The 24334-nt window shown below is 41.6% G+C and overlaps 1 pseudogene; it reads left to right on the forward strand.

Moving 5' to 3' along the window:
• Positions 1–1006: 1006 nt before the first annotated feature.
• The window catches only part of LOC116889884, a 57337-nt pseudogene continuing 34009 nt past the window's right edge, over positions 1007–24334 (forward strand).

Here is a 24334-nt window from a genome sequence, read left to right on the forward strand (position 1 = left end):
ATAGTTTTTTCACCTGATCTTTAGTATGTTAATGGTAGTAGAGTTGCTGTTGTTGTTGATTTTTGTTTTTGTTTTTGCATCTCTTAGGTAGGATATATGATTACACTGGCCTTTTAGTCCTACTCTCTACTCAGTCTGATGATATACACATCATGTAGGCAGATGGCAGAGGGTGAGGGTGGTTTTCTTTATCACTATTACAGTATCAGGCATCCCCTCTTTATGGGGTTCAGGTGAGGGTGTTATAGTCTTCACTCAGTCTGGTACATTTGAAAACTTGTCTGGCCTGATTCTCTTCCTAGAGTTCTAATATGTCCATATGCTCAAATGGTTCAAATTTACTTTGATAAATTTATAGGTTGGTTCTCTTTTTACCTTTAGGAATAAGTTGCTTATCAGTCTATAGCATGAGAATGGTGTTGTCTGTCTACCATCACCATGCAGGGTCATTTTGTCCGTGTCTGCTTTTAACGTGGAATCTTTTAGGGTAAGGAATAGCCTGAAAAATGACCATTTTACACAATATGGAAAAATTCAGAGCACCACACAGAATGACCTCAATAAACTGTGTCCCCAAAGAATATATGTCCATGACCTAACTCTAAGGACCTGTAACTTAAATAGGAAATGAAGATGTTACATGTGTCATTAAATACAGAATACAATAATGAGATTATCCTAGACTATGGGCAAGCCTAAATCTAGTGGCATACGTTCTCAATAGAAAAAGGGGCAGATATTTTTAAGGCACACAGACAGTACAGAGGGTAATATGAAGATGGAGGCAGACACCGGAGTGTGGTGCTTGCAAATACAGTAGGACCATGGTACTTTAAACACTATGAGAGCCTAGCAGACAGGACAGGTACAACTCAGAGCAACTGGAAGGCAGATGAAGCATGGAGAAGCTGGGAGACAGGTGGAACACAAAGAAACTGGAAAACAGGTGCAGTGTGGAGAAGCTGAGACAGATGGAGAGCAGAGGAGCTGAGGAGACAGGTGCACCATGAAGGAACTGGGAAACAGGAGCTGGGAAACAAGTGCAGAGCAGGGAAGTGTACTGGGAGACAGGTGCAGCACAGAGAAGCTGGGAGACACGTGTAGCATGGAGAAACTAGGAGACAGGTTCAGAGCAGAAAGGCTGGGAGACAGGTGCAGCAAGAAGCTGGTAGACAGGTGCAACATGAAGGAACTGGGAAACAGGTGCAAAGCAGGGAAGTGTACTGGGAGACAGGTGCAGAGCAGAGAGACTGGGAGACTGGAGACATGGAGAACCTGGGAGATGTGTACAGTGTAGATTCTCTGAGTGAAGCTCAGCTATACGTGTCAGCTTGAATAGATCACTTGGCTATAGATAATCTGCTTCACATAATTTCTGTGAGGGTGTTTCTGGAATATTTCAGCACTGGGATTGATGGACTTGGTATGGCAGACAATTCACTGTGCATAGATTGCATCTGAATCAGGAGGGTCCAGAATAGACCAACAAGTGGAAGAAGATAAAGTTGTTTGTTTCCTGACTCCGTGAGCAGGAACATCTGTCTTCCTTTTCCCTTAGACTGGTACTTAACGTATACCATTTGTGCCCTTATTTCCCTGACCCTCAGCCTTAGACTTTAGCAAGTCCTTGTCTAACAGAAAGAAGATTGTGAGACTTCTTAGCCTCCATAATCATGCAGGCTAATTATTCATTATCAATTAGCATATTTATCTATTTAACTACCCATGTATCTATCTTTTATGTATCTATCATCTATCTACCAATCAATAATTCTATCAAATTTTATCCTTGTTTTAACCAACCTATTATTTCTATCTATCTATCTATCTATCTATCTATCTATCTATCTATCTATCTACCTATTTATCAACTATTTATAATCTCTATGTATCATCTTTCTGTTACCTATCATCTATCTATCTATCTATCTATCTATCTATCTATCTATCTATCTATCTACCTACCTATTTATCAACTATTTATAATCTCTATGTATCATCTTTCTGTCACCTATCATCTATCTATCTATCCATCTATCTGTCTGTCTATATTCTATATTCATACCTATCTTATATTTTACATCACTGTTACCACAATATACGAAAGAAACATCTTGAGTAAAGATATATTTTAGTTTACAGTTTTAGAGGACTTCTGTCCATCATGATGGAGAAGACATAATAGAGCAGACCAGACCATAACACTGGAAGTTAAAGCAGATGTTGTTTACCTCATAGAACAATAGGGATTAAAGCAAATGGAAAGGATGCAGAGATTGATATAAACTTTAAAATGTCCTGCCATATGGTCCTGACATTCTGTAGGTTCTCCAGCCTACCCAAGTTGTCATAAACTAAGAAACAAGGGCTTAAATCATGAGCGTGTTGAAGAGCTTGAAGGAGCTCGAGACCCCTTATGAACAACAATGCCAAGCAACCAGAGCTTCCAGGGACTAAGCTACTACCTAAAGACTATACATGGACTGACCCTGGACTCTGACCTCATAGGTAGCAATGAATATTCTAGTAAGATCACCAGTGGAAGGGGAAGCCCTGGGTCCTGCTAAGACTGAACCCCCAGTGAACTAGATTGTTGGGGGGGGCGGCAATGGGGGAGGATGGGGAGGAACACCCATGAAGAAGGGAGGGAGGGACTAGGGGATGTTTGTCCGAAACCGGAAAGGGAATAACACTCGAAATGTAAATGAGAAATACTCAAGTTAATAAAAACAAAACAAAAAAACAAAACAAAATATGAGCGTGTGATACACACTTGAAATTCAAACTATATCTGTCTATCTATCTATCTATCTACCTATCTATCCATCTATCTATTATCTATTTATCTATCTATCATCTGTCTATCTTCTATCTATCTATCTCCTATCCATCCATCATCTACCTTTCATCTATCTATCTCTCATCTATCACCTATCTATCCTTAAAAATCTATCATCCATGTATCCACTGTACTGGTCTGTTTCAATGGGAACCCTAGTTAGTACTCTCTTTTGGAGTAGTTAGAACCAATTCTTCTCGCAACTCATGCTAGATTCCTGACCTCCAGAACTATGGGAGGAAACATTTCTGCTATTAGAAACTCAATTTGTGGGTGTTTATTACAACAGCTGGGGAAGCCAATGCATCTTGTACCTCCCGGTCCAATCCTCCATCTCCTTACACAGCATCATCACTCTGCTCACTCTCCACATCCAACTCATGTCCTGACTTCACTCCCAATGGAGTCGTGGCATCTAGTTTTCTAATGACTCCTGTCAGTTCTACTCACTTAGTGCCTCCACTCATTCCACTCCATTAAAACTCCTTAACAGTTCTCCCTCTCTGTCTCTTGGGGGATATTTCCAACATGCTCCTTTCCCTCGAATGCCAAAAAACTGTGGGCACTCAATGCTATAAAATGGCATAGCATTTGCCCATAACCTACAATATGCCTCTTTGTACTTAAACTATCTCTAGATTAATTATAATATTTAATGTAATGCAAATGGTATGTAAATGGTCACCATACTGCATTACATAGAGAACAAGAATGAGAAAAATATGTCTGTATATATCCAATACAGAGACAATTGAAAATGGATGAATACATGGATATGGAACCCATAGATAGTAAGAGTCAACTCTAAATTCTTTATAGTTTATGTTCTCAAGATTATTATTTTTAAAACCATTTTACCAGCCTCTATAAAGCTTCAGCCCATATGATCATTTTTTTCTGAACATATATGCTGGAACAAAATTAGACATAGTTTCTGAATCCATGCAGGTCAATTCTCAACTGAGAGGAAAATAAAACAACGATTTCATCCAACTCCGGAAGTGAAAGATGAAATTCCATTGCTGTGACAAGAGTGACTAATGGAGACACAGTGTCTGTGGTTACTAAATTGCTCACCTAGTTTCTAGAGAGAGAGAGAGGTCTTCCCTTTGGCAAGAAATGCCTTAGTTGACCACTGGGAGAGAATGTAACAGGAGAAACATGTAAGTAGGAACACATGATATGAACTCAGCGGACTTGTGCGGGAGAGCTCAGCTGCAGGTAAACAGGGCTACAATGAGCATTTAGGATCTAAATTAGGTGAGTTGAATGAGGAGGTAGAGAGGGTTCAAAGGGTCATTCTAACTCTGATAAGGGGTGTGGGTATAGTTGTCAATGAGAAGTAACTGGTTGCAATCGTTGGAATAAATCATTGGTGCATTGGCCAAGTTCAAGGGTTCATAAACAAAATAGGGAGGTTCTTGCAACTTGTGGTGAGTTGGGCTGTGGAAAGGCAGACACACAGAGAGATAACTTAGGCTTCTAACCACAAGGTTGGGATAGTTGTCTACATTTAAGGATCCATAGAAAAATCAGAGGATGGCCAGGGACGATCAGATCAGAGTAGATGTTAGTGTGAACTGGTTAGTATCTCAAGCTGTTCCTCCTAGCGTCTCATATCTGATCCAACCCAGCTCATGGAGCAAGCCGTGACTCTACAAAGCCAGCTCTAGGAGGCTGCTTTTCTTCCTTTCTACCTAGAGCCTTTTGAATCCCTTTCTCTGTAATATATCCTCACTTAGAAAAGCTTCTCCGAGCTTTCCACTCAATTTTAGACAAGCTGTATTTCCTCCTAAGATAATTCTTGAAGGTGAGTGCACCACAGAAAATCAGCTGACCTAATCAGATAATGGAAAGGTTGCCCAACTTTACACATTACTCATCTCATACCCAATCAAGATACCAACTACATGTAAACATGCACTTAGTGATAACCTTTAATGGGATCCTGGCAGTAGTGATATAGTTTTGCCTTCCAGTATATGGTTGTCATGAACATTCAGAGGACTTAATATGTGAAAATGTTTTATTAATGATTTATGAGATGTTTTATGAGTAGAATCCTAGCAGCCTTGGATCTTATTTTTGGAAGATCATATTAAGCTATGAATATTGGCAAGGCCTCCCTCTAGTGATTAAATGTATCATTTAAATCATGAAACACAAAACCAGAAAATGGTGAGATGCCAGTGGACATACTTATTTTTAAAGATTTTAATTTCTGAAGTACTTATAGGTAGAGCAACAATAGTATGCAATAGTCTTTGCTGCTCACAGCAAAATTGTGTGTAACACTGCCACTTTAGCAATTCTAGAATAGCTTTGCAGTTTCCTTTAGGAACAATCTCTCCTTCTAAATTAACGTTAGATTCTTTTAATTATCCGTGTTAGCAAAATAAGTCCTCATGCTTTGATCATTCATTTAACAAGTCTAAATGTATTACACAAAGTTTGTACACATTCCTTTAGTATAGTCTCCAGTTTCATATTGCTTTTTACCCGTTCATATTTTTTGTAAGGGATAAAGAAACTCAAGGGAAATAACTTGCGATGGAAGCATTGGTCTATTTACTCTAGATCTCTGTGAGGCTGGAAGCAGAACAAGAAAGTATGACTTATTAAACTTTGCCGGAATGAGCTTTCCAAGTTATGGAATCCTATATCCTCCTAAAAATGCTTGCTTGTCTTTGATAATGTTCCTGAAATCTGTGGTCTACTCCCACAGACCGAATACTCAGCAGCTACTGGAAGGACTGTCCTAGTTGGTATGAACCATCAATTTGACACAGTCTACAGTCAGAGGTGTCTCATTGAAGGATTAAAGGAATCGTATCCCATTTCCCAAATCAGATTGCCTATGGAATTTTCTATGAGAGATTGTCTTAAATGATGATTGATCTGGGAGTGCCCAGCCCACTGTGGGTGGCATAGACCCTAAGCAGGTAATCTGGGCTATAGTCTATGAGATTTGCAGAGAGTAGACCAGCAAGCTTCATTCCTTTGTGATTTCTGCTCAGGTTCCTGTCCTGACTGCCCTCAATGATGGATGTTGACCCAGAAATGTAAGATAAAAGGTTTCCTCTCATAAGTTGTTTTTGGCCGTGGTGTTTATTTCACCAAGAGATAGGAAACCAGAACAAGGGCATGCTATCTTTGAATGGTGCAACTCTTAGACTGTTCTTTCTTAGGCCAAGTGCAAATCCAACCCGTCGGATCTTATTTCGTATATTGACTCCTTTACTTCTATGACAGCCCAGAAGGCATTTTAAATTGCTTCCAGATGGATGTTCTTTGAGTACTGGATTTCAGTTAGAATGATTCACTTTTCCAAGGGGTTCTTTGGTTCTTGGGTAATATATCTGGATGAATCCAAGCCAGTTCCTTCTTCACTTTGTTGGTCTTTTTGCAGCACAACCTATTTCTTACTTTCCCTTGAAGACTCTGCAAAACACTTTGTGAGAAACATTAGCATCGTAGGCTATGACATAGGCTGTGAGTTCATGGTTACAAACCTATGTGCATGCTCTTGTGTTCCTTCTGCCTGCAGGGTTTCAGTTCTTTGTTCATCAATATTCATGTTAGGGTTTCTTTTTGTTTGTTTGTTTGTTTGTTTGTTTTTTGTTTTTGTTTTTGTTTTTTGTTTTTTTGGTTTTTTTTTTTTTGTCAACTTAACACATCTAGGATCATTCATTTAAGTCATCATAAACAACTTTGGGAAAATTCCTCAATCATATTGGTCTGTAGGCAAACGTTTGGGGGCATTTTCTTGTTTAAGGACTAATGCAGGAGGATCAAGTGCACTGTGAGAGGGAAAGGTGGTCCTGAGTTGTATAAGAAAGCATGATGAGCTATCCATGAAGAGAAAGCCCAGGAGCCATGCTCTTTCATGGCTTCTGCTTAAATCTCTGGCTATAGGTTCCTGCCCTGTTTGACTTCCTGCCTGTTTTCCCTCAATGATGAGCTGTGATTGACACATGTAAATCAAATAAGTCCTTTCCTCTCTCAAGTTGCTTTTGGTGAATGTTTTATCACAGTAAGAGAGGCTAGGTCAGTGTTTGTGAGGTTCTGGTACCATCCCCATTTTTCCACTGAAGCTCTTAGATGCTGAGTTACCTCAGGTCTTAAGGAGTCTCTCCAAAAAATTTCACTAACCATTTATTATGAAGGGTGTATTTTCACAGAACTCACAGGGCCAGTACCCCCATCAAAGCTTGACTTGACTTCCTGAGCTGCAGTGGACCTGGGAGCTCTGAAGTTAAGTTGCGCCATCAGTTTTTCCTACTTTGAAGTAAAGGAATTCTTGTGATAACAGTTGGTGACATGAAGCTGCAAGGCCAAAGAATTTGGCTGAGTTGGCACATGGGAAATGGACCTTCTTGTGCATAAATATTCAAGTGTAAATGCTTTAGACAGCAGAAGCTGAAATGGAGCAAGAGATGCTGGGCAGAATACTGTATGTATATACCATAGCTCCTTACAGTGCAAGGTTTCCATGTGTCCTGCTTGACAAACTACCTCATCCCAACCATCTCTCCACTGCATGAGCTTAGGAGACTAGTGAGTCCCTTTTGTCCAGATAAGCAATTTATCACAGTGTTCTGAATATGATCCACTATGTGGGTATCTCTCTATAAACAGACAGTTCTTAGGCTTGACCTGGACTGTAAGCACACTGTAAACAGAAGAATGAAAATCATAATATCTGTCTACCCTTTTATTTGTTAATGCATCTACAATAGAACTGTGGGAACTTCTGAACCTTTGAGGCCTGGGACTGCTGTCAGATTGGAAACAGATGAGATTTGAAGCCTTACAATACAGGAAAGTAGCTGCATTTTGGGTTTTCATTGACTGAAAAAAATTGGGAAGTATATAGTAATGTCTACACACACACACACACACACACACACACACACACACACACACACACACACACACACAATTACCTTAAGCATTTAGAACTGAGTGTGACAGCACAGTCCTGTAACACCAGCATTTGGATGTTAAGGTAGGAGAATGTTAAGTTCAAGACCTGGGCCTAGACCCTGCTGAAAAGAAGGGGAATGGGGTGGGGAGAAGAAAGGAAAGTGAGAGAGACACATGGCAAAGTAAGGAGATCAAGATATTTCTTAGGCAGTGACAGTTTCATGACAGCCATGGAACCAACAGCAATCATGAAACTTGCTGACCCAAATACAGACAAGGTGAAATGTGGAAATAAGCTTCATCTAAGTGATTTACTGCAGTCACAGGAGGCCAAAAGGCAGGATAGTTTAGAGAGTAAAATCAGTATCTTTCAACCCTTGTATTGGTTCATGATCCCATTCCAAAGAGTTATCCTGACATGGTGAAGCCATGGAATCAGGGCATGACTGTTTGGTCTTCCACCCTATACCAAGATCTTTCGTAATCACTTATTTTCTGATGAAAGGATGGGGTGGCTGTGCTATTCAGGCTTCCTGCTTCCTGTCTTCTACTTATTAGAGCCTGGATTTTGTTCTGGCCTCAGTTTCCTCATCTCTCAGGAAGTCCATTTCAGTTGCTCTGGGGAAGAGATGGGGTCAAGAGTTTGTAATGATTCCTGTTGGATCGTATGATCAGGCAGTAGCAAGGATTGCTGATGTAGTAGTCATTCATGCCTAGAGACACCTGCACATGTCTGTCCTTCTACCTGGGGTCTTTATAGACAGATCTTTCCATGTCTGGCTGCTTTTCATTCAAAGGCTCTGAATATTTGACTAAAGGTGATTAGATTATAAATCCATGCATCCCTAGGCTTCCTGTGGCTGGGCAGGTCTAGGGGGTCTCACCTTTTCAGTTCCTATATATTATAGGCACATTCTCAAAATCCTGTAGGGAGATTCATAAAATGTATGGCCTGAGGCATGCGGGATGGTAAAAGGGCAGGTAGGAGGAGAAAGCAGAAAAAAACAGATAAGGTCAGACACATAGAGGTCTCCTAGAAAGACAGCAGCAATGTCGGCTCATTTCATCCTTTCCTACCATCAGAATCGTGGTCAAGGTTACAGAGGGGGCTCCTAGGCAGAAATCAACCCCCCCCCAGCTTATGTTGGGGAATAGCTCTTCAGTCATTTGGGTACAAAAGTCCATTTATATCAATAAAACAGTCCTGTAAGCACAATGCAAATTTCATTACTGGTACACCAGGCTAGATGAAATGCCTCGGTGAGTCCTTAAGGAGAGCACCATCATTACGCCTGATTTGTGACTTTATAGCCATGGAGGATCAGGGTGAGGAGTCAGATTGGTTTTTTACAACATTAGCACAGTGAAAGGAAAACCCAGACCTCACAGAACACATTATTGTTTTTTTATGCAAAACATAATATGTAAAGAAAGCTTTGATCTGCAGGAGCCATGAATCTGAAGTAAAATAAACTCTGCACCATGTCAGGAGAGCTCTGGGTTAAGGAGCCTCCTCCCCCACCCCACACACAGCTCAGGGAGGAGAGGATTGCTGACACCAAAGGGAGACACAGCCTGCAAACAGTTGACTTCATTTGCTTCTCCCCACATGCAATTCTCCAAGCTTTGTTTGTTTGCTTTTAATTCCAAGTATTCACTTGAAATTACCCTAGGAAAAGGCTGTGTGATGAGGGACTGACCTGGTTTTAAGACGCTTAGAAAGCTAGCTAGGCTTGTTTTATACAAAGAAGTGACCTGGCCTCTAGATTAAAAAAAGAAAGAAAGAAAGAAAAAAAAAAAAGACAGACCAAACCAAAACGAAAAGCCTCAAATACATTAGAACATCAAGTTTTACTCTGGGGTCATAGCCAAGGTAGAGGAAGCATTTAGTAGGGAATGGAGCAGGCTTTTTGATGGACCCTAAATTGTGCCCTGGATCCCTTTCTTTCTGAGCTGATGATGACTTTAGACAAGTCAGTTACCTTCTTATTTTCAGGGGGCGGGGGTTGTAATCCAGTATTCAGTGTCTCTCTTGGTAGCATTGTCATACAGGCACTGTTCAATAGAAGAGAGAGGTGTGGACCTTTGTCCTCTTGCTATCAGTGGGTCACAAGGCACAGCATCTCAGGAATGAGGGTATATTCTGGGTCTTCTTCAAAGTGGGTGGATGTGTTTAGTTGCACTGATGAACTTCTCCAGAGCACCTTGTCTCCAGTGGAGGCAGAGTCCTTGCAGCTGAGAGCTGTTTATGGTAAGGAATCTTTCTTCTCCAAATCTTTTCTCTCCCTTTTTTCTTTTAGTGCAGAGCCACAATCTTGTCTTCACTCTCAAATCAGAGAAGAATTTTAAAACATCGCAATGCATTCCCCGATGCTCTAGGTTAGTTCTTTGAGAGTGAGATGTTACCAGCAGCTTATGTAATGTTTCCAGTTTAGGCCAATGGGTACCTAGGGTTAAAGACTGATCCTCTTGCCAGCTTCTGCCTCCACATGTTGCTCAATTGAAGACACTTGCTTCTCTTTCCTGAACACAAGCCATGCATAACAGCAGAGTGCTGACCCAGAAGGCTAACCCATGCCATCCAAAATCTTACATTGCTCTAATCCAAAGCCATATACCCTACCCTCTTGGCTTCATCTTCATGATTGTCTTCTAATTCTCTCTGCTTCAGCTCCACTAAACTTCCCATCGTTCCGTAGCACACCAGACTCCTTCTCATCTCAGGAGCCTGGTGGCAGCTCTCTCATCTGGCCGGAAGTTTCTTCCCTTTGGAGGTAGAGTGGCAGTTCATATTACTATTCAGTCTCCTTTACCCTTCCTTCTCTCTTCCTTTACTCCCAGGTACTTTCACTCATAGATGCCTATGTTTTTCCACTGATGGAACAGTTGCTTAATGAAATAATTTGTATTTCTACTTCATGGTACAAGACTTGTGGTCTTTGTTCTCTGCATGACAGCCCAGGGTGAGGGCCATGCTTCTCATGGATCAACCTGAATAAAGACCAGGTGAGTCCTCCATCCCATCACTGAGGCTGAGGGTAAAGGCAAGTTCTTTTATTATTTTCCTCCTTCGTCCACTGCAGCATTTCCCTTGCCCTCTCTCCCCATAGTTTTATGTGCATTGTTGAAGACTTGTTGAAGATGCATTTTCAAACATCAAAGAAAGATGCCAGATTATGCTTAAGATCTCAACTCCCCCTCGCACAGAAGCAAATATTTCTTTTGGGTCCTGTTCTAGTATCAGCAACTGTGAGGGAAAAATAGCCAAAAATGTTTCAGTCATGAGCTGTTTACATGCTCTGCTCCATTTCCTTCCTTGAGGGGGTTTATTAACTAAAATGGAAACTCTTTCTTTGGAAAGAATTTAATGCATTTTCAAAACACGGTGGACCTCAGCGTGCAGGTCAGCCAGAAGCAAGTCCTATCTCTTCTCTCTTTTGCTTGGCCCAAAGCCTTTCCCTCAGGCTCATGGACCAGGTATTCTCCAGAGTCTTGGGCCTGAACTAAAAGCTTGAGGCATCTTGAACACAAATTAGAAAGACATAAAAATACAAGAGACTGAATGAAAAATTTCAATTCTCATATCTAGAAAAGGCTGCACTAATGAAGGTGTAAGCCCAGCTGTGGACTTCATTGTACCAGATATAATTATATAGAAACCAATAGCATCTCCTTTCCTGGACACACCCACCATACAGAAGCATCCTGAGCTCCAAATGTTTCTTTTCTAGGTCTTGAGTTACTTTTAAAACTCCCTCTTCATCATTTCTCTTTTATAACCTCCAAAGATTCATCAACGAGGTTGCTTCCATATCATGGTGGTTATATGCCTAGAGGTAAGACCCAAAATGTCTACGTCATTCATTTTCAATCAACTGTGAACTTATAGAATGGGCTCTATTCCCATATCATCAGTGCTGGTGCTAAGAGGAACATGCATATTGATCTGAGTGTATATTGGGTCCTCAGGTACCAGTGTCCCAGCAAAGCAGAACAGCACAGAGGAGAAACTGAGAATCATTATGGTGAGATTTGACCCCCTCCCTGAGCAAATCTTTCCACTTGCTAGCAGAAATTTAGTCTTTAAAATGAAGAAGTCAGAGGTGTATACATCTGGGATTCATTTTTTCTTGGGCATTACCATCAAGTGTAGAGAACATTCTGGTAAGAATGTCTCTCTCATGAGCTGCTTATATGTGCTGTTGCATGTTTGTTTGCCTGACACTTGGCACGTCATTCTCCAAAACCATTATGGTTTCATGGTCAAGGCCACTTTCAGAGGTGAAAAAGAAGTTAATATGAATACATTGTGGGCAGCGCTTGGTAAGATTTTTTCTGAGTCTGGGACTAAATTTGCTTGAACTCTTGTACATAGAAAAACAAAAAACGGAGGAATGGATAACAAAGGAAATGGAATTATAAGCTTTGGGACCACTTCAGCCTTTACTTTCACCAGTGGGTGCCCTTTCAGCACCATTTCCTCCTCTGTGAGTCATATTCTGGATGGATACCTTCTACAGAGGTTGTAATCCACTAAATTAAATAATTAACATGTAGATAGCATGGTGATGTCACTCAATAGGGAATATGCGAGTACCTGGTCTTTCACTCCCTCAAACTCATATCAGCCCTCTCCATGTTGAGGAGACCACTGCTATGACATTCCTTGTTACTTAAACATCTGTCGCAGTTACAGGATTGACTTCCCCATTAGGCATAATCATCTTAGCTCAGATTTTACTTGCCTTTCATGAACGTTTACTTACTGAAAGTAGGAAGATGAACGATTTTGGATACAGGAAGGCTGCCCTAGGCCACAGTGGTCTGGGACCAGGGACAAGTTGATTGTGTCCTGTAGATCACTTGATGTTCTCATTTGGTTGTTACCCTAAGCTATGGCCATCAGTTTAGACCTTTGTGTGACTAAAAAGAGGTTATTTTGACCTCTCTACTCATCTGATTTCTGTTTGTCGAGACCTTGGGTTGAAAGAGGGAGAGTAATTTATTGCCTGATCCAGTAGCCTGCAGCCTGAGCTCCCACTCGGCTAGGTCTTGACTTGCTCCCCAGCATCTGACTTTGAGAAAGACTTTCCATCTCTTTCCCGGGGAGCAGATGACATGACCTCATCCGTCACTTACTCCAGCATTTCATAACCCTCCTTGACATGCTCTCCTTCTGGAGCTAACCTACATTCCGCCACCACCATTTATTATGCCCAATCCCTCCAGGCATGTGGCACCAACCTTATTCAAGGAAAGATGAATACCCCGCTCATAATCACCCCCTCCTTTTACACAAAGTCACCCCTCGGCCTGCTATTGTTTGTTATTTAGAGAACACTCTTACAATGTGACTTTTATTGGGTTATGTTTCCCAAGTACGACTGAATCTCAAATTCATAGTTTGCCAGAATTTGAACTGTATGCTGGCCCTCTCTCCTCATTCAGTCTTATCTTTGCCCTGAGCAGCGAGTATTTCAAGAGACTGGTGTCCAAGTTTCCCTACTCTTTGGTCTGATATAACCAGGAACAGATATAAGCCTTGAAATGGTTTTGATAGGCCCATGGCCCTGTTGCAGATGCATGAAGTAGTCCTAGTTCTAATGAAACTATCAAACCACATCAATACATGTACCTTTCTGGAAGTGGCTGAGGACCAAACATCATCATGAACAGAGAGACATCACAGGGTTAATCTGGAGACCTTCCCTGAGACAAGAGATCTGCATTTAGCCCAATGTCAGTTTTTATTTTCATTCATGTACCTTATGATCAGCCTTGTGACTTTTAGATTGGATTCTCCTGTCATCCCTTACAATGTCATTTAGCATAAGCTGTGCTGCACTTTAACAATGGCGGCCTGAACATCTCAGTGCATTTAATGCGAGTCAGCAGGGTCGGAGGCTCTACTCAGTGTAGGCATTCAGGGCTGGTGTGATGATATGTACCATGCAAAGTGCCTTTTTAGATGTTTACTTCCATGCTAGGAGGAAAGAGGGAACAGGAAAAATTGGGCATAGTTCAATGCCAAGTGGAGCAATGCCAAGTCCCACATTTTATGAGCCAAGACTTAGTCACTGGGAAAAAAGCTAACTCCGTCATCAGCAGAAACAGCTAGACCACCATGTATCTGCCAGCAAGGCAAGAATGACCTGGCAAACAGAACTTGGTAATTTTTTTTTAACATCACACATTCTCTTTTTTTCTTTCCAAATGAGCCAAAATAATTCTGTAAGTCATCCATTAAAATGAGGAGACTACCCAAGCTTATATTTTAATTTACTCTATTTAAATAGAAAACCTCTGACCTAATGAAGGAAAATAGTTTGCTCAAGATCACAAAGGGAGAGTAATCTCCTAGTGGCCTGCAGAAGAAGATGTAGAACTCTCAGCTCCTCCTGTACCATGCCTCCCTGAATGCTACATACTCCTGTCTTGACGATAATGGACTGAACCTCTGAGACTCTTAGCCAGCCCCGGTTAAATGTCCTTATTAAAAAAAATTCACACAGGGAATCAGTAATACAATTTTCAAAGAAACCAGGTATCCCAACTTTTTTTTTCTTCTCTTTTACTCTTGGATTACAATGTTTTGCAGGTATAGTGTTTTGTTGACCTATGTGTGTATTCATTTAGGATTCTAAATCACCAAAGCTATAATTTTAGCATGAATAGCTAAGAAGTAGCCATACTGTAGTTAACTATCAGCAAGAGACCTTATAGTTTTTGACCATTTGACTATTCCTGGGACTTGGAAAATGACGAAGAGGAGTTCTTTCTTCTTAGATAGCATCTGAGTCAAGCAGTGAAGCTTTCTGTGCCCAGTCTCATAGTTTAAGCCATGTGAACTGACCATCTGCCAATCATCCAGTGCAACATTAGTCATTTATCCTGGAGACACATTAGTCATTTAACCTGGAGACACAGTAACATGCTTGCTTTGGACAAATAGCAATAGCTTTGTAAACTTCATGGCATAAACTGTGTTGTTTTTTCATTAGTTCTTTAATTTTCATTAACTCTTTAATTTTCATAATCATTTTATAATAAAAACAGGGCCACAGGACATAGGCAAAAATCTTGATGATTATAGAAGGAAAATCAAAACATCTAAAATGGTAAAGCTAGGAAATAAAAAGTATTTTATTTTTGTTACCATATTTATTTCTTAGGTCGAGACTCTTCTTCTGGTAGTCATTTGCTTATTCATTTTAGTCAATCTTCCATGAAAATGACATGCATGACCTGTGAGCACAGGGCTCTAGTCTGTCTACTTAGCATCATATCTGCACACTCACCACTATAAAATGATCTAGCCATATCATGAATAGAGTGTTAATAGAATTTCTCTGTCACTATGGGTCTGAGTAGCCTGGATTTCTGGCACCAAGTTTCTCACTGTGATGGGCTAGTCTTGGTTGTGAAGTTGACGCACTTTGGGAGAGGAAGCCTCAACAGAAGACTTACCTCCATCAGTTTGGCCTATGTGCACATCTCTAGGGGCATTTTCTTGATTGTTAATTTGATGGAGGTGGTCCAACCCATTGTAAGCACTACCCTCCCTAGGTAAATGTCCCTGGGCTGTATAAGAAAGGAGAGTGGACGTGAGTATGAGCCATTAGGCAGGGTTCACCTATGGTTTGTACTTCAGTTCCTATCTCTGGGTTTCTGCTTGAGCTCCCATCCTGACTTACTATACCTGACTATAACCTGTAGGTCAAATAAACCCTCTTTTCTCAATGACTGACTATAACCTGTAGGTCAAATAAACCCTCTTTCCCCTCAGCGGGCTTTAGTTGTGATGTTTGTCAGAACAATGGAAAACAGACTAGAAAGGCCACTTTGTAAACTGGGTTTAACACCTGTCACCTCTTTTCCTCCATTTCTGTGGGATGTCTGTAACGCTGTTCACCAAGTACCTTACTTTCATAGGTTATACATTTCTCTTGTTCTTGCCTTCACCTTTGCTCCCTCTCCCTTACCTCTCTTCAGATCTTTGGTCTTTATCCGTTGTAATGGTAGATGTATATGAATACTCCGTCCAAAACTTCTATTGGTAGTGTGGCTCTAATTCTGAAATGAGAATGTGCACCCCAGATGTAGAGCTGAGCCGTCTTTGACATGGTGTCATATAATCTCATTTACCATTTCTACTCATTAGGGAACTGAAATTTCCTTTAATTATTTCATTCAGCCAATTTTAATTTTGTAATTTCACTCTGCAATGTAATAATTGGATTTACCATATCCAGACCTTACTAAAAATTGATATAGCCCATAAAGCGCTTTTTGGTCGGGGTTGCCTGTGACTTGCCAATGAAGCAGCAATATTATTAATTAGTAAATTTGTCAAGTGTGTACTGAGTCTCCTCTGTAGCAAGCATTTGGCTAGTTATGGTAATGTAATGAGCAAGACATGATGTCTTCCAGAAAAAAGCTTGCAGATTAGTAGGGCAGAAAGATACATAAACAGAAAATCACCACGCTTAGGTAGCACAAATGAAGTTGGACCTGTGCCTGAGGACAATGGGAACACAAAGCAGTCCTGAAGTTCAGCCTTCGTTATTGTAGAAGATAAATTCTGAGATAATGTTAGGGTAAAAATATGAACCATTCTCCCTAAGGCTCATGTAGGAAAGACTTGCATCCCATGTGATGCTGGCGAGGTATTATAATTATGGTTGAGGTATTACATCGACCAGCTGTTATAAGGGCATAGCTTTAAGGCTATGTTCTTGTCCTGGTGAGAGTTTATTTTGTCAACGTGACACAAGTTTTTCTGGAGACAAGAACCTCATATGAGAAGATGTCCTTGTCAGATTGGCCCATGGACAAATCTATGGGGCATTTTCTTGATTAATGGTTAATGTGGAAGGACCCAGCCCACTGAGGGTGGTTCTGCATTGTAAAGGACACCAGGCTGAGCGAGGATTGGGAAGCAAACCAGTAAGCAATGTTCCATCAAGGTCTTTGTTTCAGTTCCTGACACCCGGTTCCTGCCCTGACTTCTCTCAGAGACAAAGCTTGAGCTAAGAGTTGTAAGCTGAAGTAACCCCTTTCTTCCCCAAGTTGCTTTTAGTCATGGTGTTTATCACAGCAAGTGAAGGCAAACCAGGACACTTGTCACAGATCACTCCTTCATCTCTCTCCTCCCCTTTCTCTTGTCCCTTCTCTTTCTTCCTCTCCTTCTTTATTCTTCCTTGCCTTCTCTCCCCTTCTCTTTGTCTTTCTCTTTTTTCCTTTCTATTTTGCTCTCCTCCCCCTCCCTCCTCCCTCGCCAACAAGAGTAACTTTGATTTATCACTATTCTGCCTCAGCACAGGCTCAGAAACAAGGGAGTCAGTCAGTCATGAAACAAAACCTCTGAAACCTCGAGGCCAAACTAACCTTCCCTCTTTTCAATTTATAACAGGTGTATTGTCACCATGACAAAAATGATCAACACAGATATTTCTGAGTTACCTGTCTCCTATACACAGCTCCTTGTATAGTCACTTCCTAAGGACAATATGAATGAGTGGCATCACTTCTGTGTTTGCTTTACAGAAGATGTAATGTGACATGAGGCTTTTGGAAAAGAATAGTAAGGAAAGAAAGATGGCTTCCAGCCTTCAGCCAGGGAGGGAAAGGCTTTTGGTTTAACAGGGAGAGGGAAAGGGATTCTGCCAGCAACCATGGAACTCCATCCCTCCATGTTTAGGTTTGAGGTGAAAACAGCTAAGACTTGAGTTTTGTGAACCCATGTGAACATGTCCTGTGCTCATGACCTGACCCATAGAAACTGTGAGATCATACTTGATCTCAAGCTGATAAGTCTGTAGGGCTACCAGAGCAGGTCCAGAGCAATGGGTGCAAGGATTGATTGAGGACATTTCTAGGTAGAAATTATGTCCATACCCACTATAGAAAACAGGTAGTGGTTGGCCATGGACATTTGAGAAGGACAGGCTGTATCGGAGGGAATGACCTTTCTGAATCGGACCTTAAAGCAGGAGCATAGCCTAGGCATAGATGTTGAGGAATGAAAACAGGGGTTGATAATGATGTTCATTAGATCTAATGCCATGAAATTATTGATATTCAATCTATTTTGACCTATTCTATGCAGACTAATGCTACTGGACGTTCAGATTTAGGAGGAAAAAACATTGTCAGCCCTTACTTTGACTCATCTAATGAAACTTTTTACTTAAAAAAGAAATTAACCTTGCCTGTCTTCATGAAATCTTTTTTCCCTTGAGTTTAGTAAAAATGATAAACTTTCTCCAGGAATATTTAAGCTCCATAGCCTTACAGTATACATGGTCATGGTGAAGCAGGGTCACTGGTTTACTGAACACTCTGACACCTTCAGTTCTTTTCAAACTGGAAACATACCCCTCACATTTGGCAAAGGAGAATGCAGCAGCCTAAATTCACATCTAAGGAGCCAGGTCAGGATTCCGTCAATCCCATTGTTCTTCCTACAAATATCCCTGCATGCTCACCTCACCCCCAGGCCAAGCCATCTTCCTTCTGCAGCAAGGCCAACCCTTCTTCTCTGTGTAATCCAGGTCTACCTGTAATTCACCACCTGTCAGTCACTTCTCATGCCCTTGACTTTGCCTCCTTCTTTTGCTTCCTACAAAGATAACTACACATTTATAATTCTACCATATTATTCTCTTTTGTACCCACCCTTTCCAGGCTCTACTTCTGAGTTTTTCCCACCACGTGATCTGCTCAATAGAACTTGGGTAAGTTGATATTTCCCTGAATCTGTTTGCTGTGTAGTCACCTCTCATGCCCTCCTCAGTGCATGTAGATGGATAGCCTGAAGTCTTGTCTTCCTAGACCTCTGTAATTCACTGATAGTGTCTGGCTACTCAGTGACATGGCAGTTAACTATTTCTGTCTTTGCTTGACTTCCCATCAGCCTCTGCTCCTCCTCTTTCTCCTGCTCCTCTTCCTCTCTTCTCTTCTCTTCTCTCTCTCTCTCTCTCTCTCTCTCTCTCTCTCTCTCTCTCTCTTTCTCTTGTCTGTCTAGGCTTTCTTTATCTACTCAATATCTCAATTTATGCCCCTCAGAGTCCATCCCTCCCATTACATGTGATGTGTGGATTTTTCATTTTCCTGGACATATCTTCCTCTTGCCCATCAAATCCAGGTCTCCAGATCTCTATGGACTGGCCACTTAGCCTCATTGCTCGATGTATTTCACAGATGTGAAGCTTGGTTTTACAAATACTCTTCCACAAGCACTAGAATGCTGACGCTACACTTTTCATTCCTGCCTTTCCCTGGGCTGCTTCTTCATATTCCTATCTAGTTGATGCCTGTTTATTCTACCTGACTTAGCTAAGGTATTAGAACCTCACAGATGTCTCCATAAGCTTCTCGAGTTAGGGGGTTGGGTAAACTTTGTCCTTCTACTTGTATTTCTACCCTGGTGATATGTTGACCTGTGACTCCCTCTTACATTTCTTCAGAATTTTGGCTAAACAATCCAGTATAAAAATTAAACTATCTCAGGTTGGTATGTGGGTTCATGACTCTCTGGAGAATTGTTACTTGATTCAGAAAGGATGGGCAGTGGATGCTGATGGATGGACAGGGAGTGGCTCATGCAGCACTTATGAGATGGGTGAGGGCATAGACTACCCAAGAAAAAGGATACACTCATGCTAGGGACACAGAATTGAAAGGAAACTTGGCATGCTGGAGAACATGGACAGATCCTTGAAGTCTGATGTGGTTGTGGAAAGCAGGACCTGAGGGGAGAGGAAAGAGAAGATTTTTCAGACTTTGGCGATTTTGTAGGGAACAGATGGAGAAGGTCAGAAGGTACCGGGGGAGCCCAAGAGAGCTTTGTAGCAACTGAGGTGAGAGATGATGGTTCCCAGCAGCTTCTAATTAAAAGTTTATTGATTTGAGCCAAGGTATTCATCAAAGGTGTGATACAGAACAAGTGGCAAGGATGGAGCTTGAAGTCATGCTTAAACGTAGCTGCCCATCAGTGCTGCTTATGGGCATTTGTAATTAAGACACATGGACATCTCACTGGAATCAATCAGCATGTGGGTTCCCCTCAACAGAGAGTGGAGTGAAGTCAGCATGCATCCTTGCACTGTCTGCCTTCCTATATTCGGAATTCGCTTTTGCACTGATTTCAAGTGACCACACTGACTGTGGGCTTTTGCTGACTTTAAGTGACAGAAGAGAACAGATGTCTCTGCTTTGCTTTTCTCAGTTTGCTTTGATCAGAAGCAATCAAGGCAATGGGGCTGCTGCTGGGCTCTGTGGGGAAATCAAGCTTCCGCTGGCCTTCGTGCTGCCTGAGCCCAGAAGCTGCTGCAATCCTGAAGGTGGTCTGCATCCCAGCTGGCCCAGATGCAACTTCCTAAGGCAGGCAATAAAGGCCGACACAGCAGGACAATTTACAAGTAAATTTGTCTGTTTCTGGAAGCACAGGAAAAGAGAGAGAGAGAACATATTTATATGAGAAATTATCTTTTTCTGTGTTTTTTTTTCCTCTTGAGTTCTGATCTTAAAGTGGTGGGGGATGCAGAGGAGGAATCAGAGGTGCATGAATGGGGAGTGGTTTGATTAAAACAATATATGTATGCATATCTGTGTGAAATTCTCAAACAAAACAAGGGGAAGTGATTTAATTTCTTTCTGTGTGGCTACTGGGTGTTTCATTTCTGGCTTGCATATCCTGGTAGGAGATGACACTACTGTTTGGTAATCTGGTACCAGGGAGCTTGAGGGCGGCTCTTCTTTCGCATAATATTCATATACTTGTATATGTCCTCTACTCACTCCTCCAATGTCTCCTTTTTGGTCCTTCATGCCCTAGCAACCCACCAGCCTTTCTCCCCCCTTATCCTCTCTATGTAGAGCAATTTCCCTATATTTTTTGCACATTCCACCATAGCTCAAAACCTCAATTTTCTGGAGTCAATATCACACATCACCTTTCATCATGGTGACAAGCTATCTTCACAGAAACAATGGAAAGTAGGTAAGGTTTGTTCTGTCTCATGATTTCAGAGAGATTTCATGCCATTGTCATGGGGGAAAGTAGAGCAGAACAGTTCCATACATGATGGGACTCTGACACAGTCACTTGGTCACATGCAATAGATTAGGAAGCAGAGAAAGCTAGAAGGGAAGCAGGGACCTCTCTATCTATCAAAATCTAGCCTCCAGTGACCTTTGGCCAGACTCCATTTCCTAAGGACCCCACTGCCCTCAGAAAATCACCACAGGCGGGAGACTAAGAGTTCAAAATAAGAGCTTGTGGGAGATGTTTTAGACTCAAAACATAGCGGCAACTTGGATACAGTTCAGAGATGCTTGGGCACGCACAGATCCTGGCAGCAGTTTCTACAAGAGATCCAGGACTTGGCTGTTGGCTTTAGAGGGTGGAGTGACAGGATTTTCCATAACCTACAGCACAGAGAAAACGGTCTCTTTGTTCAGCATCCTCAAATGTATGGAGAAGACCCAGTAGGAAGGACTTCTGACTGTGACCTTGAAGGAAAGTTGTAAGATCAGTTTGGTCTGCAGCTGCCCTGGTTGTTGGGCATTAAAGCAGAGAGATGTCTCAGGTGTCCCATCTGCCACGTGGAAATAACCATGGTGCTTACCTTCTAAATTGCACTGAGGATTAGAAAGGATAGTGAATGCTAAGGGCTTAACACTGTGTCAGGACCCTGTAAATCAACAACAGATGCCATCAGAGATTACTGTCACCCCATGACACTCTATGGAGCCATTGATGCCTATTGCCAACACTGAAATTAACCATGGAGAGTTTGCCGGGTGGAAACCATTTGAATATTGGGAAGTGAATCCAGGAAGGGATGTTACTTCTGCCTTCAAGCCTAAGAGTCTGTGAAGTCAGAAGGGCTGGATGTTACCATGGCAACTGAGCTATGATGACAGACAGGAATGGGAAGCGAAGTGGAGAAGCGGAAGCCTTCTAGAGAGAGATGACCATGTGAAATGGAGCAATAGTGACAAGCCTAACTGGCTTGTAGATACAGAACTGGAACAGAGACCTAGAATGTTCTGGCAGCAGGGATGTCTGGGGCCATTTCAGTGGTCCTAGTGAACTCTCAAATGGGAATCTGACCATGTCTTCTGATCTCATAGGAGAGAGATTTGGGGCAGATTGGACTCAGAACAAGGATCCAGAAATAAAATGAATGAAATGGGAAAATCTTTTGTGCTTTGTTTGATTTTTTTCCCTAATATTTACAAAGCAAGGCTGTATAGGGCTTTGGGCTATTGAACTGTGTATGCTTCTTGCTCTCTGGCCCTCTTCCTGCTAGATCTGCAACACTGTCTTAAATGTCTTTGATTTCTTGATGAACCCAGGAGCTACTGCAATGCCCAACTTTAAGCTATTTGGCCACCTCCTCCCCTTCCTTCTGAAGCAACTGTGAGGCAGCAACCTCGAGTCAGGCGAGTCAGGCGGCTGACAGATGAAAGTCCCTGCTTCACTCTGGGGTCTGCTTAAAAGTTTTGTTTGACTCTGTCTTTGCACCTTAAACAATCAGCCCTACCAGGGAGAATGCATTATTGTTCATGTTTTGCAAATGAATAAACTCAGTCTTTGAGGAGTTAGGGTGCAGGCTTAGCTGTAAAGAGCAATTGCTGCTCTTTAGAGGACTGGGGTTTGGTCCCTAGCTCACAAATGCTTAAAACATCAGCTCTAGGAGATACCCCTTCTGGCCTCAGTAATATCAGCACACACATGACCATATACATGTGTAGACACACACATGAATAAAAATAACATAAATGTTTAGTTGAGAAGTAAGTTTATTTACAATGATGATGATGATGTTGGTGGTGGTGGTGGTGGTGGTGGTGGTGGTGGTGGTGGTGGTGATGGTGATGATGATGATGAATACTATTATTATTACTACTACCTACTTTTAAGTGAGAATCTAAGATTCTGATGAGTCTTGGGTTGACTGTGTTCCATATCTTGTCTCCCTTACCTCAGGTCAAAACTGAGCACTTTTTCATACTTGTCCCCAACTGACCATAAAAGGTGAGAGGACTATGAGTCTGTGAGAGAAGCTAGGCCTACACTTGGTTGAGAAAAAGGCAGGACCAGGCCCAGGACAAGGACTAGTTGAGATTAGTTTGAGTCAGCTTTCATTGATCAGAAAATAATGAAAGGATTTTTGTTATAGATGTTAGCTGCTTACCCTTGTGATCTGTGAAAACTGAGAGGGAGCACTTGACAAACATGTCCAGACTTTGGGTGGATATAATGACCTTCTCCAAAGAACAGGAAGCCTGAGGACTGGACTCAGCAGCACTGTATGTCTGAGTTCTGATCAAAATCGAAGACACCACATTAGCATGGTGAAATACCAGTGAGGCTTGGGGACCTTGATCCCCAGCTGGAGAATATTATCTTAGAGGACCACTTCATGTCTTGAAAGCCTCATATGGCCCCTGACTTCAAGATAGAATCTGGATTTTTCTTGGGCTTATATTTCTGAAGCTGCACACAAAACATGGATAAAGCACACATCGGAGTTTGGACTGGGACATTCCAAGTATAAAAAAGTCAGGAAATGTGCTATCTACCCATGACTGTTTTCATTGTAACTTGAAAAATAAAACCAAACCAAACCAAAACCCACTGTCAAAATAACAAAATAGAAAAAGATCTTTTGGGGTCACATTAGAAAAATAAAGTTTCAGGCTTTGTAGACTCTAGGCATAGCTTGACCGGGTACTCAAAAATCATCCCTAGTATGCTGTTCTCAAGTCTTTTTGTTTGCAAACTTTTTGAGATGGGACAAGAGGAACACCAAGTGCTGCAGTGTGCTTTGCTTCTAGGGTCAGACACCTGGGACAGAAGAGAATGGTCATGTTGCTCAAAAGCCATGTGAAGAGGCAGGTCCTAGGAGGGCTTTGGTTAACTGGGTGATGTGTCAATCTTTTAAAACATCTATAGTCTATCTCTGGCTTAGGAGTTATAATTTGATTGCCTAGGGCTATCTCTGAGGTTGAAGGGTTGAAGCCACACATACCACAAGAGCAGAGCAATGTTCGATTGAACATTTCCCTGGGAATTAAATTGGATAAGCCAGTGTGCCTCTGTATGTGGAATAAGTATGAAAGAGAGAGACTGCTGATCACTGACTGCATGTTAATTCTGCTGTGGTTCTTTTCCTCCCCTGTGAAAGATTCATTTGAGTGTTAAATGACATATTAACTATAAAATACATCTGGACACTTTGTTTTTCTACTTGGACCTCTGTACAATTCCACTGTCTATGTAGTGTGTAGGAATGGAAATTTATTTCTTGACATTCAGGAGGATCTAAGTTCAAGGTCATGGTGCCAGGAGAATCAGCATTAGTGACGGTTAGTTTTAGTTCCTACGTAGATCATTTTAGTTGGGTCCTCATTTGATAGATGAGAACTCAGGTCATTTCAGCCTCACACTAGTGGTTGTCAACCTTCCTAATGCTGTAAGCCTTTTGTAAAATCCCTCATGTTGTGGTGACACCCCAACCATAAAATTATTTGTATTTAATAACTGAAATTTTTGTT

This window comes from Rattus rattus, chromosome 1 (assembly GCF_011064425.1).
Source record: "Rattus rattus isolate New Zealand chromosome 1, Rrattus_CSIRO_v1, whole genome shotgun sequence".
Taxonomy (NCBI): Eukaryota; Metazoa; Chordata; class Mammalia; order Rodentia; family Muridae; genus Rattus; species Rattus rattus.